The sequence below is a fragment of the Triticum urartu genome, chromosome 7 (assembly GCF_003073215.2).
Source record: "Triticum urartu cultivar G1812 chromosome 7, Tu2.1, whole genome shotgun sequence".
Taxonomy (NCBI): Eukaryota; Viridiplantae; Streptophyta; class Magnoliopsida; order Poales; family Poaceae; genus Triticum; species Triticum urartu.
The window spans coordinates 428,232,426-428,247,065 of record NC_053028.1 but is presented as its reverse complement, the minus strand read 5'-3'; the positions used below and the strand labels follow the sequence as shown (position 1 = coordinate 428,247,065).

Sequence of the window (14,640 nt, the reverse complement as noted above, 5' to 3'; positions counted from 1 at the left end):
GCTGGATCGGAGTCCGGGGATCGTCATCGAGCTGAACATGTGCTAGAACTCGAAGGTGCCGTAGTTTCGGTGCTTGATCGGTCGGGCCGTGAAGACGTACGACTACATCAACTGCGTTGTGCTAACGCTTCCGCTGTCAGTCTACAAGGGTACGTAGATCACACTCTCCCCTCTCGTTGCTATGCATCACCATGATCTTGCGTGTGCGTAGGAAATTTTTTGAAATTACTACGTTCCCCAACAGTGGCATCCGAGCCTGGTTTTATGTGTTGATGTTATATGCACGAGTAGAACACAAGTGAGTTGTGGGCGATATAAGTCATACTGCTTACCAGCATGTCATACTTTGGTTCAGCGGTATTGTTGGATGAAGCGGCCCGGAACGACATTACGCGTACTCTTACGCGAGACCGGTTCTCCCGACGTGCTTTGCACAAAGGTGGCTAGCGGGTGACAGTTTCTCCAACTTTAGTTGAACCGAGTGTGGCTACGCCTGGTCCTTGCGAAGGTTAAAACAGCACCAACTTGACAAACTATCGTTGTGGTTTTGATGCGTAGGTAAGATTGGTTCTTGCTTAAGCCCGTAGCAGCCACGTAAAACTTGCAACAACAAAGTAGAGGACGTCTAACTTGTTTTTGTAGGGCATGTTGTGATGTGATATGGTCAAGACATGATGCTAAATTTTATTGTATGAGATGATCATGTTTTGTAACCGAGTTATCGGCAACTGGCAGGAGCCATATGGTTGTCGCTTTATTGTATGCAATGCAATCGCGCTGTAATGCTTTACTTTATCACTAAGCGGTAGCGATAGTCATGGAAGCATAAGATTGGCAAGACGACAACGATGCTACGATGGAGATCAAGGTGTCACGCCGGTGACGATGGTGATCACGACGGTGCTTCGAAGATGGAGATCACAAGCACAAGATGATGATGGCCATATCATATCACTTATATTGATTGCATGTGATGTTTATCTTTTATGCATCTTATCTTGCTTTGATTGACGGTAGCATTATAAGATGATCTCTCACTAATTATCAAGAAGTGTTCTCCCTGAGTATGCACCGTTGCGAAAGTTCTTCGTGCTGAGACACCACGTGATGATCGGGTGTGATAGGCTCTACGTTCAAATACAACGGGTGCAAAACAGTTGCACACGCGGAATACTCAGGTTATACTTGACGAGCCAAGCATATACAGATATGGCCTCGGAACACGGAGACTGAAAGGTCGAGCGTGAATCATATAGCAGATATGATCAACATAGCGATGTTCACCAATGAAACTACTCCATCTCACGTGATGATCGGACATGGTTTAGTTGATTTGGATCACGTAATCACTTAGAGGATTAGAGGGATGTCTATCTAAGTGGGAGTTCTTAAGTAATATGATTAATTGAACTTAAATTTATCATGAACTTAGTCCTGGTAGTATTTTGCAAATTATGTTGTAGATCAATAGCTCGCGTTGTTGCTTCCTTGTGTTTATTTTGGTATGTTCCTAGAGAAATTTGTGTTGAAAGATGTTAGTAGCAATGATGCGGATTGGATCCGTGATCTGAGGTTTATCCTCATTGCTGCACAGAAGAATTATGTCCTTGATGCACCGCTAGGTGACGGACCTATTGCAGGAGCAGATGCAGATGTTATGAACATTTGGCTAGCTCAATATGATGACTACTTGATAGTTTAGTGCGCCATGCTTAATGGCTTAGAATCGGGACTTCAAAGACGTTTTGAATGTCATGGTGCATATGAGATGTTCCAGGAGTTGAAGTTAATATTTCAAGCAAATACCCGAGTTGAGAGATATGAAGTCTCCAACAAGTTCTATAGCTAAAAGATGGAGGAGAATCGCTCAACTAGTGAGCATGTGCTCAGATTGTCTGAATACTACAATCGCTTGAATCAAGTGGGAGTTAATCTTCCAAATAAGATAGTGATTGACAGAATTCTCTAGTCATCATCACCAAGTTAGTAGAACTTCGTGATGAACTATGATATGCAAGGGATAACGGAAACGATTCCCAAGCTCTTCGTAATGCGGAAATTGACGAAGGTAGAAATCGAGAAAAACATCAAGTGTTGATGGTAGACAAGACCACTAGTTTCAAGAAAAGGGCAGAGGGAAGAAGGGGAACTTCAAGAAGAACAGCAAGCAAGTTGTTGCTCAAGTGAAGAAGCCCAAGTCTGGTCCTAAGCCTGAGACTAAGTGTTTCTACTACAAAGGGACTGGTCACTGGAAGCGGAACTACTCCAAGTGATTGGCAGATAAGAAGGATGGCAAAGTGAACATAAGTATATTTGATATACATGTTATTGATGTGTACTTTACTAGTGTTTATAGCAACCCCTCAATATTTGATACTAGTTCAGTTGCTAAGATTAGTAACTCGAAACGGGAGTTGCAGAATAAACAGAGACTAGTTAAGGGTGAAGTGACGATGTGTGTTGGAAGTGGTTCCAAGATTGATATGATCATCATCGCACACTCCCTATACTTTCGGGATTAGTGTTGAACCTGAATAAGTGTTATTTGGTGTTTGCGTTGAGCATGAATATGATTTGATCATGTTTATTGTAATACGGTTATTCATTTAAGTAAGAGAATAAATTGTTGTTCTTTTTACATGAATAAAACCTTATATGGTTACACACCCAATGAAAATAGTTCGTTGGATCTCGATCGTAGTGATACACATAATCATAATATTGAAACCAAAAGATGCAAAGTTAATAATGATAGTGCAACTCATTTGTGGCACTGCCGTTTAGGTCATATTGGTGTAAAGCGCATGAAGAAACTCCATGCTAATGGGTTTTTGGAATCACTTGATTATGAATCAGTTGATGCTTGCGAACCATGCCTCATGGGCAAGATGACTAAAACGCCGTTCTCCGGAACTATGGAGCGAGCAACTGACTTATTGGAAATAATACATACTGATGTATGAGATCCGATGAGTGTTAAGGCTCGTGGCGGGTATCATTATTTTCTGACCTTCACAGATGATTTGAGCAGATATGGGTATATCTACTTAATGAAACACAAGTCTGAAATATTTGAAAAGTTCAAAAAATTTCAGAGTGAAGTGGAGGATCATCGTAACAAGAAAATAATAGTTTCTACGATATGATCGCAGAGGTAAAATATTTGAGTTACGAGTCTGGCCTTCAGTTAAAACAATGTGAAAAAGTTTCACTACTCACGCCACCTGGAACACCACAGCATAATGGTGTGTCCGAACATCATAACCATACTTTATTAGATATGGTGCGATCTATGATGTCTCTTACCGATCTACCACTATCGTTTTGGGGTTATGCAGTAAAGACAGCTGCATTCACGTTTAAAAGGGCACCATCTAAGTCCGTTGAGACGACACAATCTGAACTGTGGTTTGGCAAGAAACCAAAGTTGTCGTTTCTTAAAGTTTGGGATTGTGATGCTTATATGAAAAGGTTTCATCCTGATAAGCTCAAACCCAAATCGGAGAAATATGTCTTCATAGGATACCCAAAGGAGACTATTGGGTACACCTTGTATCACAGATCCGAAGGCAAGACATTCGTTGCTAAGAATGGATCCTTTCTAGAGAAGGAGTTTCTCTTGAAAGAAGTGAGTGGGAGGAAAGTAGAACTTGATAAGGTAATTGTACCTTCTCCCTTATTGAAAAGTAGTTCACCACAAGAAATCTGTTCCTGTGACTACTACACCAATTAGTGAGGAAGACTAATGATGATGATCATGTAACTTCAGATCAAGTTAATACCGAATCTCGTAGGTAAACTAGAGTGAGATCCGCACCAAAGTGGTACGGTAATCATGTTCTGGAAGTCATGTTACTAGACCATGACGAACTTGCGAACTATGAGGAAGCGATGATGAGCCTAGATTCTGCGAAATGGCTTGAGGCCATGAAATCTGAGATGAGATCCATGTATGAGAACAAAGTATGGACTTTGATTGACTTGCCCAATGATCGCCGAGCCATTGAGATTAAATGGATCTTCAAGAGGAAGACGGACGCTGATAGTAGTGTTACTATCTACAAAGCTAGAATTGTCACAAAAAGGTTTTCGACAAGTTCAAGGTGTTGACTATGATGAGAATTTCTCACTCGTATCTATGCTTAAGTCTGTCCGAATCATGTTAGCAATTGCCGCATTTTATGAAATCCAGCAAATGGATGTCAAAACTGCATTCCTGAATGGATTTCTGGAAGAAGAGTTGTATATGATGCAGCCGGAAGGTTTTGTCGATCCAAAAGGAGCTAACAAAGTGTGCAAGCTCCAGCGATCCATTTATGGACTGGTGCAAGCCTCTCGGAGTTGGAATAAACGCTTTGATAGTATGATCAAAGCATATAGTTTTATACAGACTTGCGGTGAAGCCTGTATTTATAAGAAAGTGAGTGGGAGCACTACAGCATTTCTGATAAGTATATGTGAATGACATATTGTTGATCTCACCTATCAACTGGAGCTTCCGTCCAACTTCGCAAATGTGCACGATGTGTTTCACGTGTCACAGCTTCGCAAGTGCTTCAAGACTCCTGACCGCACCATCAACTTCGAAGAGATTGATCTCCAAGAAGACATGTCTTATCATGAGCATCCCGTTGCTATTCTTGAAGAAACCGAGCGCAAGACTCGCAACAAGTCTATCAAATTCCTGAAAGTGAAGTGGTCTCATCATTCCGACCGAGAAGCCACCTGGGAACGCGAGGACCACCTCCGTTCTGAATATCCAGAGTTCTTTCAGCCCTAGATCTCGGGACGAGATCCTTTCGTAGTGGTGGAGTGTTGTAATACCCCGAATGTAACTTACCATATTTGTAACTCCGACTCGGCCATTTTCGGCTTTAAGGTAGGAGATTCCCTTCGTGGTTGGGTTTTGTCTTCATTTTGCATTTTTCTCATGTAATGCATTTCATATCATGTCATCATGTACATCTCATTTGCATTCGTGTTCGTCTCATGCATCCGAGCATTTTCTCCGTTGTTCGTTTTGCAATCCGACACTCCTACGTGCACCGGCGCACCCCTCTGGTCTCTTTTCGTGAGCGGGTGTTAAATGTTCTCGGAATGAACCGTGATTTGCCAAGTGGCCTTGGTACACCACCGGTAGACTGCCTATCAAATTTCGTGTCATTTGGAGTCCGTTTGATACTCCAACAGTTAACCGGGGAACCGTAAAGGCCTCGTGTGTGTTGCAACCCAACACCCCTCCAAAACGGCCCAACAACCCTTCCAAACCACTCCCATGTCCTCCGCCGTCAGATCACGACCGCGTGGTCAAAAACTACACCTCATTTGGACACTCCAAACTCCTCCTACCTATAAATATGTCATCCCCGTCCAAAATTCGGGTCAAAACCTAGATCAAATCGCCCCCGCCGCCACCGGACACGTCCGGCCGCCGCCGGACAGGATCCGCCACCGCCCGCAGCCACTCTCCGCTCGCCACATGGCAACGCCGCCGACCACCGCCGCTGGCCCGCCCGAGCCCACGACAGGCCCCCGAAGCCCGCGCCGCCCGGCCGCTCCTCCCGCCGCGCGCCCGCGCCCGCTCCTCCGCCCGGCGCCGCCGCGCCTCCCTGCTCCTCCGCGCCACCACCCGGTCACCAGCGTCGCCCGGCGACCAGCGTCGCCTCGCCGACCCGGGGCCACTCCGCCGCACCAGCGCCGCCTCCCCGCCCTTCTCCTCCGCTTCGGACTCCGGCCACCGCTGCGTATTCTGGCGAGATCCACTCCGGTCGAACCTTTACAAGGGTGTTTACCATGTATTTTTGTGATCAATTTGGTGACTAGAACAAGCATGCAAAGTAGCCTTCGTGATATTGCTGATTTCAGGGATTTAGGATTTTGCTAAGTCCTTGGTCTGCTGTTATTTGTACTAGTTGACCCGTTGAGCCAAATAGCGCAGAGACCCGCTAAAGACATGTTGTCGATGAAAATAGTTTCATTTTGCAAGAACATATTCGATGTTGGTAGTAGAAAGCCTATATGTTAAGTCATACTATATAGACCAATTAAGGATGCATTATCTTAGCAGTGTTTGCACTAAACTTTTATTTTCCATGTGCACGAAAAGAAAAACCCTCTCTGTGTTGTGCATATGGAGGCATGGGTATTTGAAAGGCTCATATGCTACCTAGCTTAGTCCAGAAACAATTCTTTGTGTGGGCCGTTCGGATACCTAGCCCGGTCCAGGAACAATTCTTTGTGTGGCCCGTCCGGAGTAGAATATGAAGCAGCAGCGCCTGCATCCATCGTGCCTGTGTATTTCTTTTCTTCCTCGGTTCCTCCTTTGTGCGGGAGAAGCGTACTCAACTGGTGATGTTTTTCCTTTCCTATTATTTCGGATTACTCAGCATGCATGGTAACACAAATGGCTCATTACGCCATATAGCACAATGTCCATTTCAAACACGAAGTGTTTTGAAAATTAAATTAGGTTTTAGCATGGAGGAATAGTCCAGACTTGAAACAGCGGATGCAACCACTTTACCAATTCAAACTCTTTAGCAACCACTTACGATTATCATGTCAAATGGCACAAGGTGTCGATTTAGACTTAAGAGTTATTTGAAAAGTGTTTCATTTGTTCTTTACAAAGTGTTAGGTACAATATCACTACACATAAGAATTTTCAAGCTCAGTTAAAAAGGTATTTTAAGCATACAAACCACAACTCGGCGATGCAAAATTGTGGTTTAGTTGTGGATGTCAAAATGCTTGCGATAAAAAAAGGCATTAGTTAGTTTCCTTTAGTAGGGACAAACAATGTAAATACACATCTTAGTTCGGTAGGAGAAAGCCCTATTTAAAATTAAATCTATGTTCAGTTGGTTTAGCTGTGGTCAAGCACGCGTAGCAATAAATATAATTTTCCTTAACAGAAAAAATGGTGTTTGTTGTTCACAACTGGATGCATATGCACATTTTATTTTGGTAGCAGAAAGCCCAAGTTTAAATCATGCCATGTTGTAAACACGTTTATTTTTTCTAGTACACGCTAAGAATTTCGAGTTTAATGTATGAAAATAAATATTTTTACGGCATCTATAAACCTACTAAGGAGGGTCTTTTAGCAGTGTTTCTAAAAAAACTTTTATTTTGCATGTGCATCAAAAGAATAACTTCTGTCGCATATGGAAGCACAGGTATCCAAAAGGCCCATATGCTACCTAGTGAAACTCTGCGACTGAAACTGGTGAGATTTCTCCCTTCCTATTACCTCGGATTTCTCTGCATGCATAGATTTAGTTGCACCAAATGACGGAGTCCAATTTGAATCCATACAATTTGTAACCCATTTATATGAAAAATTAAGACTCATCTCTTAAAATATATACTTGAGGATGCATAATTTGTTATGTTATTTGGGTAATATAAAGGCATGCTTTTTTAAAAGAAAGCCCACTTAAGACAAAGAGTATGCACAAATAATAACATCAGTTTCTGTACGACGGTGGGAAAGTAGATATTCAAGGTAGGTGGAAGAAAATGTCCGAGGATACAACAAGAGCATAATAAATAACATTTTGCTTCTGTCTAACTTATGAGCACAGCATGCCCTTTATTTACACTAGGAATATCTCGTACTCTTTAGCTATTTTTCTAAGTGCATGCCCATTGATCTGAGTAAGCCGCTTCTTCAATATTGAAGAGAGAAGTTTGAGGCTGTCATGCCCACTGCTGAAATTAGACTGGGCATTATTCTGTAGGGCTTGGGGCACAGAATATCCTGAATCAATCACAAGACAAACATCAGTATTAAGCAAGGACTACAGTAGAAGTAGCTAGAGGTAATAAACAGAATAAAGGGCTGCTTTTCTATAAAATATATTTTTCGCTATGAACAAGATTTGTTTAATTGAAATTAAATGTCAAGAAGTTAGAGAGCATGATATGATAAGTTCGAGAGAATGATTTGATGTTGCTATTCAACTGTTGAATAGATATTGAAGGCACATTACATAAGAGTCCTGGATTTTACATATCTGAAAGTAGGCGCACCATGAAAGTGATAATCATCCAATTAATAAAACCATTATTCTAAAAAAAATAGACATTGCCTCATATATACCAACAGGAGTAACTTTCTATTGGTTAGAAACCGTTGTGCTGACAGTTATTTAACACGCGCTTTTTTAGACACACTAAGACCATATATAGGATGCAGACCATTCTCATGCCAATGTCTAGAATAGCCAATCTACATAAGTCCTAGTAGCATGCTCCTACAAGATTCTTACAAAAACCTACATGGGTATGTTCCCAATAGGAATGGATATAGATTCTGCTTACAAAAATGCTACACTCTAACACTTCCACCGGAGCACAATTCAGCTCCCACAATCAGTAATCAGCATGAAAACTTAAAAAACAAGTTTAATAGAAATCAATGTTCAGGAAATCATGAAGCATAAGCAAAACGATAGGCTGACGCTTAGAGCAATGGGCACTTAAGCATTTTTAAAAATAGAATTGCAGGTTTTGGAGGTTGTAGACCGAGAATTAACCTGAGTAGACGATGCGGGACCTTGGGGAAGTTGGTGACATATTTCCTGAATGTGTATTGGCCTGTGTTGCCGCGACAGCATAGATCTGCAATGAAAGAACTTCATTATAAACATATGTTCCCAGCCTGGTCCTTGCTTGGAAAGAGAAGCAAAAAAGAAAGTGATTATGCAATAGACACACCAAACACCAAGGCAATGCAAAATATTCACTGATTTTACTCATATTTTTCGACGACGCATATAAACTGGCCCTAAACATTATATTAATTAACAATAATGAAAAGAACTTCTTAAGGCACTCAGTCACAGGTTATGATTCTACCACCTACCATTTTTACACTGTAAAATGACCATGTCAGTACTGATTTTATATGAAGCTACAAAGAGATAATAACAATAATAGCGACATTGATGAAAACTGAAATCACAATATATAAAAAACTTGGTGTCACTCCCTCCTTACGTCATGGTAGTACCTGACCTCTATTCTAATAAAATCATATTATAACAATTCGCATATATATACCTGACCTCTGTTATAATAGAATTTATATATATGCTTCACTCAGTGTGCCTACAATTTTTAGAATGTAAATTTTCCCATGTTTTGAGAAACCATTTTAGGATTGCAAGGAACAATTTTGCAAAGTATAACATTGCAAGTAAATCACAAAGAGTTACTGAGAAGCTACCTAGCCTGTAGCATGGAATCTCTTTCGTCAGCACACTCAACCAAGAGCACCATTACACAGAACAAAGAGGTGTAGGAAAAATAGTTTGTTTCATGTATACTTGTAAACGATATTGCCATTTTCCAATAAATAAAGTCATTTCTTGAAAAAACGCAGGAAAAAGAGGAACAATCCAGGATTATCAAACCACCTCAACCCATAGACTGGCCCAGGTGGCTCACCTCAACGAACACTCGGAAAAGCATGTCGGGTTCTTGATGCCAGGCACCCTCTCAACATTGTCGCCTAGTGAGATATAGCACGCCACCGACGGTGTCCTCTTCCTCGTCCCCCTCTCTACTTCCCCACTACATGTAATCCGCAATCTGACTCCCTAGATCCTAAACAAAGCACCATCGGTACCTTTAGTGTCTGAAGTGGAGAACCATCAAGGGACACTGTAAAACAAATTATTTGCAGGTACCAAGGTGCAGCTACTAATTTCCCTTCCAACCATATGAACCTTTGCCATACAAAACATTATTATGCAAAGCTATACATACATGAACATAGCTATGTATTCATTATACATTATCTTGCAGAACATTTTAGAACTACTGAAATAGCAGCTGATGATAATGAAACACCGTTAGATTTTTCAACAAATAATCTCCAGCTGCTAATTTCTTGGGCGATTACAAACATACCCAGCGTCCATGTGTACAGGAATTATTTAGACAGGTCCCCAGGGCATGCTCACAGTCTATTCTATGTTACAGATAGCTTAGCTGTGCAAGAATTATCAGGGCAGTCTACTCTATGCGATTCAGTCAAGGTGTTGGTATCAATTACGATAATAGCGATGATACATGTGTGTGCCATATCCACCGGGAATTGAACTGAACTACTCGGGCCCCAATATTTCATAGTGAAAATCAGTAAAAACTAAAAAGAATAAATTGTAATTAGTTTTGGTAGAAACATATTTCACATTAATTTTAATTAAGCAGAGCAGGGGAATTTCCTCAATGAGATGGGTCGGTGTGTTCAGAAGCAATTGTGATCAGCAGAAGAAGATAAATTGTCAGGATGCCGACAACATGGATCAATGGAATAAATTCTCACAAATGAAATGACAGTGAAGGGGATATGAATCTTGACTCTGGATTGAACAAAGTAAATTGGATAAGCTCACCTTGCCGCAGAGAAGACGGACACCCAACTTCAATAAAAAAGGCGAGTACGCCAAGCAAAATCTGCAAGGGAAATCTTAATTTAGACATGGTACCACCTGAACATAGCAAGACATCCGGATGTCTAAAATGCACCTCACCTACTGGAATCACCCTCGCCTCAATGAAAGAAATATAGCGCAGTTCAACCCTGAATATGAAGCAAAAAGACATAATGAGACATGCTGAACCTGCAATGAATGAATGAATTGTTTGAACCTACACTGAATAGTTCATGTCAATCCATCCGTATGCTACTTTCTCATCAGAACGTCAATCCCAAAGATCTTCTGCTGGAAATATAACTTTATATTAGTCAGCTCACACAACACCTTAACTATCCAAGAGGTTTCCTAATACGCAACACTCTCAGAACATTTGAGGAACAAATCAAGGGAAGTTTTCAAATCAGCATTACATGTGTAAAGTCATAATCCCTGAACATGATAAATAGCGTAGTAGAAAATTTGAAAAGCGCAAAAATAGATATTAAAGATAGCACCATCGGGGCTAATGTACTATCTAAAAGTGCACTGATGCCTAGTATGTAAAGTTACCTAGAAAAACTCCAACACATGAAAGGTGTGCCAAAATAAAGGGGAAACAACAATCCTCCTCAAGAAATGGTGCTGATAGGCAGACATATTCCTTTTCATGTACTGTGGTGCAAGAGTTCAGAAGAAATCAAGCTCACCTATCTTGGAAGGGTCCGAGTGCTCTAGGGACATCAAGCAACAATATCTCCAGCCACTCAGAACCAAAACAATATGCCCTATCTTCAGTTTCAGACTTCCAGTCAAAGGAAACTGTATGGGCCAAAAATAATCTTCAGAGAACATAACAAATAATAAATAAGCAAAACGATCATCCTTGGAAATGCAATACATGTTGCAAAACAGTCAAGATCGTTTGAAAATATACACATCTTACCCTGCTGCTTGTAGTCCTCGACGACCTGCTTCTTCTTCCTGTCGTTGGCTGCGTCCCCTCCCCTGCAGCCATACCCCATTGCGGAGGAGTGCCGCTGCTTGCACTCCTCCATGGCATGCTCCTTCTCGTATTGTTATCCACCTCTCACCCCCTGCAGCTCCACCCCAAACAGGACAAGGTCACAATTTATATTCAGAGCTATTTGAAAAGTTTTGGTCCCAAATTCGGTTTCACTTTTAGTGCCAACAAAAATATAGATCTGCTCTGCAATTAATTTACATGACATGACGATGGCATCAATTCATATCCATCCATTACAACATGAACATTTATATTTTGTTCTACGGAAAACAAACTGGACATATAAGGGAATATACTAAACCGAAACAGAAAAAAAACATGGCAATCTCTTTGCATAATCTGGAATGTAAAAAGGCATAGCTCCCAACTCAAGCTCTAATATAACCCAGACCTTTGCTACTTCTAGTAATTGTAACTAACTAACTATAACCGATAAAATTATCATCTGAAGAAGTGCAACAAAATTGTTCTCAGTTCTCAACTGAATGCCCATATCCATAAAATTAAAATGCTTCAGAAAGTATGAAAATGCACTCAAACGTGATAATGCTTTCTAGTAATCACTGCCTAGAACTAAGGTGACAATGCAACACATGTGTCAAGAGGAGAATGAGCAAGAGTGGATTTGGAGTTAAAGGAGAAGCCAAATATGGGGGCAGAAGGAGAATGAGCAAGAGTGGATCTGAAGGTAGGAGGAGAAACCAACCATGGGGCTCGTCAGCTCGATTCAAGCGCCGAATTCATCCGAGGGCCAACGTTCGGCGAGCGAGCACTCATGTTTAAGCACAATGCATATCCTACAAATTTAACAAAGATCAAGGGGGATATCAGTTATGCCAGCACCGCGCTCCCAAACTCGCATTTTGAGGTGTGAGCGAGACAAGACCTGAACAAATTCTACGGAAAGAAACTTATTTGATAAGAACACCAATGCAAGGGCACTGTGCAGAAGGTGGCCGTACTTCTGGAAAATATGAAGAATCGAATTGTGAAAATTTATCTTCCTGTTTTTGGTCCTATTGCTCAGAGTGTGGTATACCACTACACCAAAGAAAGCAATATCACACGACAAACCTTATATTTTTCAACCGTCGCATAGAAGAATCATCTAAAGGAAGTAGACACATATGCCATGGACTGACCTAAAATGAGTGGCTTCATCATGTGCAATTGCCTTGACCAAGAGGATATCTTGGGAGATGTAAGCAGGCTGGTATATATGTAAGCAATGAGATACATCAGTTGGCACCCAACATGAGTTTTTTGACGTTACTTCTATATTACAGTAGCAAAGGGAGGGTCACATATCAACTCTTTTTTTAAAAGCTCAAGAGTTGCAAATGCATATGCATATCACATCACTTTTTTTGTAACAAATATGGCCAATGGCCAATGTCTATATACTAATCAGGATCAAAATTCTAGAGGTTATTTAGTTAGTCTAAAATATCACATCATGTTTGGTTGAAACAATATGCTAAAATATTCAGTTTGCAAAGCACAATGCTAACATATGGGGGAGAAGGTGGCAGCTAACCTGCAGCAATGAGCTAGCATCAGAAAAAGTAGGAGTTCATCCTTTAGCATACTATGAACATGCCGCTGCTGCCTTGCACCTTGATGCACCGCCGCTGCCCATAGCAGATTAACATCCAATTGCTTTTGACAAATTATACATAACAAATTACTTGAATTAATACTTTGTAACTGATCAGCAAGAAGTAGCAACCAAATTCTAATAATGGAGAGCTGGGTCCAGGATGTATTACTCCTATTTCATACTAACTGTACCTACTGGGGAGAGCAGAAATGTGTAGCACACAGGGAGAGAGCAAAACCTGATGAAGAAGGAAAAGAAGGTTAGCAGGAAAGCAAAGGAATTGATCCGAGATAGGACCACCAGGAACTTACCCCAAAATCATGCATAATCGAGGCTATGCTCCAACTACAAAGCCAGAAATTGCTCCATTGTATCGACACCTGCAATCCTCCTCTATAAATGTTGCAGGCCTGCAGCTGCCCAGCAGGAAACCGTTAGCACTACACATACCATGGTGTAACAGTCGACCTCACAATTTATGTCAATACAATAGATCAAAGCATAAAGTTAGAAATCAGAGAAGGAAGACTCAGGGAAGATACTACCATGGGTGGCGCCTCACATGGTGCAGAGGAGGTGACAACGCGGTGGCGCAACAAGTCGACCTGCCGGCCGCCGGCAGGTGCGCGAGGCCTCACCCTGCCCCTTCCCCATGCTAGGATCGCTCACCTTCTCCTTCCCCGCTGTTGCTTGCCTTCCTCGCCGGCCTCCTCCTTCCCTTGTCGTCCGCATCCTACACCTCCCCTACATCCTCACCCGCACCGCGAAGACGACCTACGTCCAATCTGGATCGACGGTGACATGGAAGAGGACAGGAGGAGGCAAGCAGAGGAGAAGGCTGGCGGTGGGATCGACGACGACATGATAGAGGAGAGGAGGAGGCGAGTGGAGAGACGAGGTCGGCCGGCAGCTACTGGCGAGGAGAGGATGGTGGGGATCGAGGAGGGGTGCGGCGGCTCGTGGGGATCGAGGGGAAAGAGAAAGAGGGCTAGGGTTCCTTTGGCGGCTGGGGTGGGAGTGGGGCGAGACGCGGGTGATTGGGTGCGGGCGCGCCGAGCTGATTGGGCAAAACCACCTGCACCTGCAAACGGGCAACCCAGCCAACCAACGCGCGAGCCCACCAGTCATTGGACAACAAAAACCACCATGAGATGAAAATTGATTTTAACTGTTGTGAAGATCCAACGGCTCAGGCGCGCCAGAAAGGCAGATCGAACGGCCGACGAAGCTCCAATCGGGGGAGCCTTGTGGAGGTGAGTTGGGTAGCTTCATTATAGTTTTAAATGCCATGTAATCATGATACTACAGTGAGATCCATGCTTGTTCTGAGTTGCTTCAGTAAGGATGATTTGGACATATAGTTATGCTCTATCCATCCATGCCCTTGTGGGCAATTATGGAGTGCCCTAGCATGTCTCAATTTTGCTCCACTTTTGCTATAAAATGTTCCTGGCGGATTGTTTACATGTTAATCAATTTTTCCATGGTTGTTGTAGTTGATACATGCATGCTATGAACTTGCCCTTGCCTTGGTTAGGTTCATAAACATGCCATCTTGCTAATGCTATGCTTATCTTGTCATGCAA

At 42.1% G+C, this 14,640-nt stretch overlaps 1 long non-coding RNA gene across 15 annotated transcripts; it reads right to left on the bottom strand.

The window, feature by feature from the left end:
- Window positions 1-7,453: 7,453 nt before the first annotated feature.
- LOC125525825 lies at window positions 7,454-14,096 on the bottom strand. 15 transcript variants are annotated; one of them, XR_007291440.1, is made up of 15 exons: window positions 13,600-14,096; window positions 13,366-13,470; window positions 13,224-13,292; window positions 12,992-13,113; window positions 12,597-12,664; window positions 12,341-12,495; window positions 12,161-12,251; window positions 11,374-11,524; window positions 11,138-11,249; window positions 10,667-10,733; window positions 10,545-10,594; window positions 10,407-10,467; window positions 9,454-9,612; window positions 8,541-8,625; window positions 7,454-7,762 (listed from the first exon to the last, which is right to left on the bottom strand). It is a non-coding gene; the product is annotated as an uncharacterized LOC125525825 (long non-coding RNA). The 15 variants fall into 15 exon arrangements; XR_007291436.1 differs by having other exon boundaries at window positions 11,138-11,269; window positions 13,246-13,292; XR_007291431.1 differs by having other exon boundaries at window positions 10,667-10,736; window positions 13,246-13,292.
- Window positions 14,097-14,640: the final 544 nt, after the last annotated feature.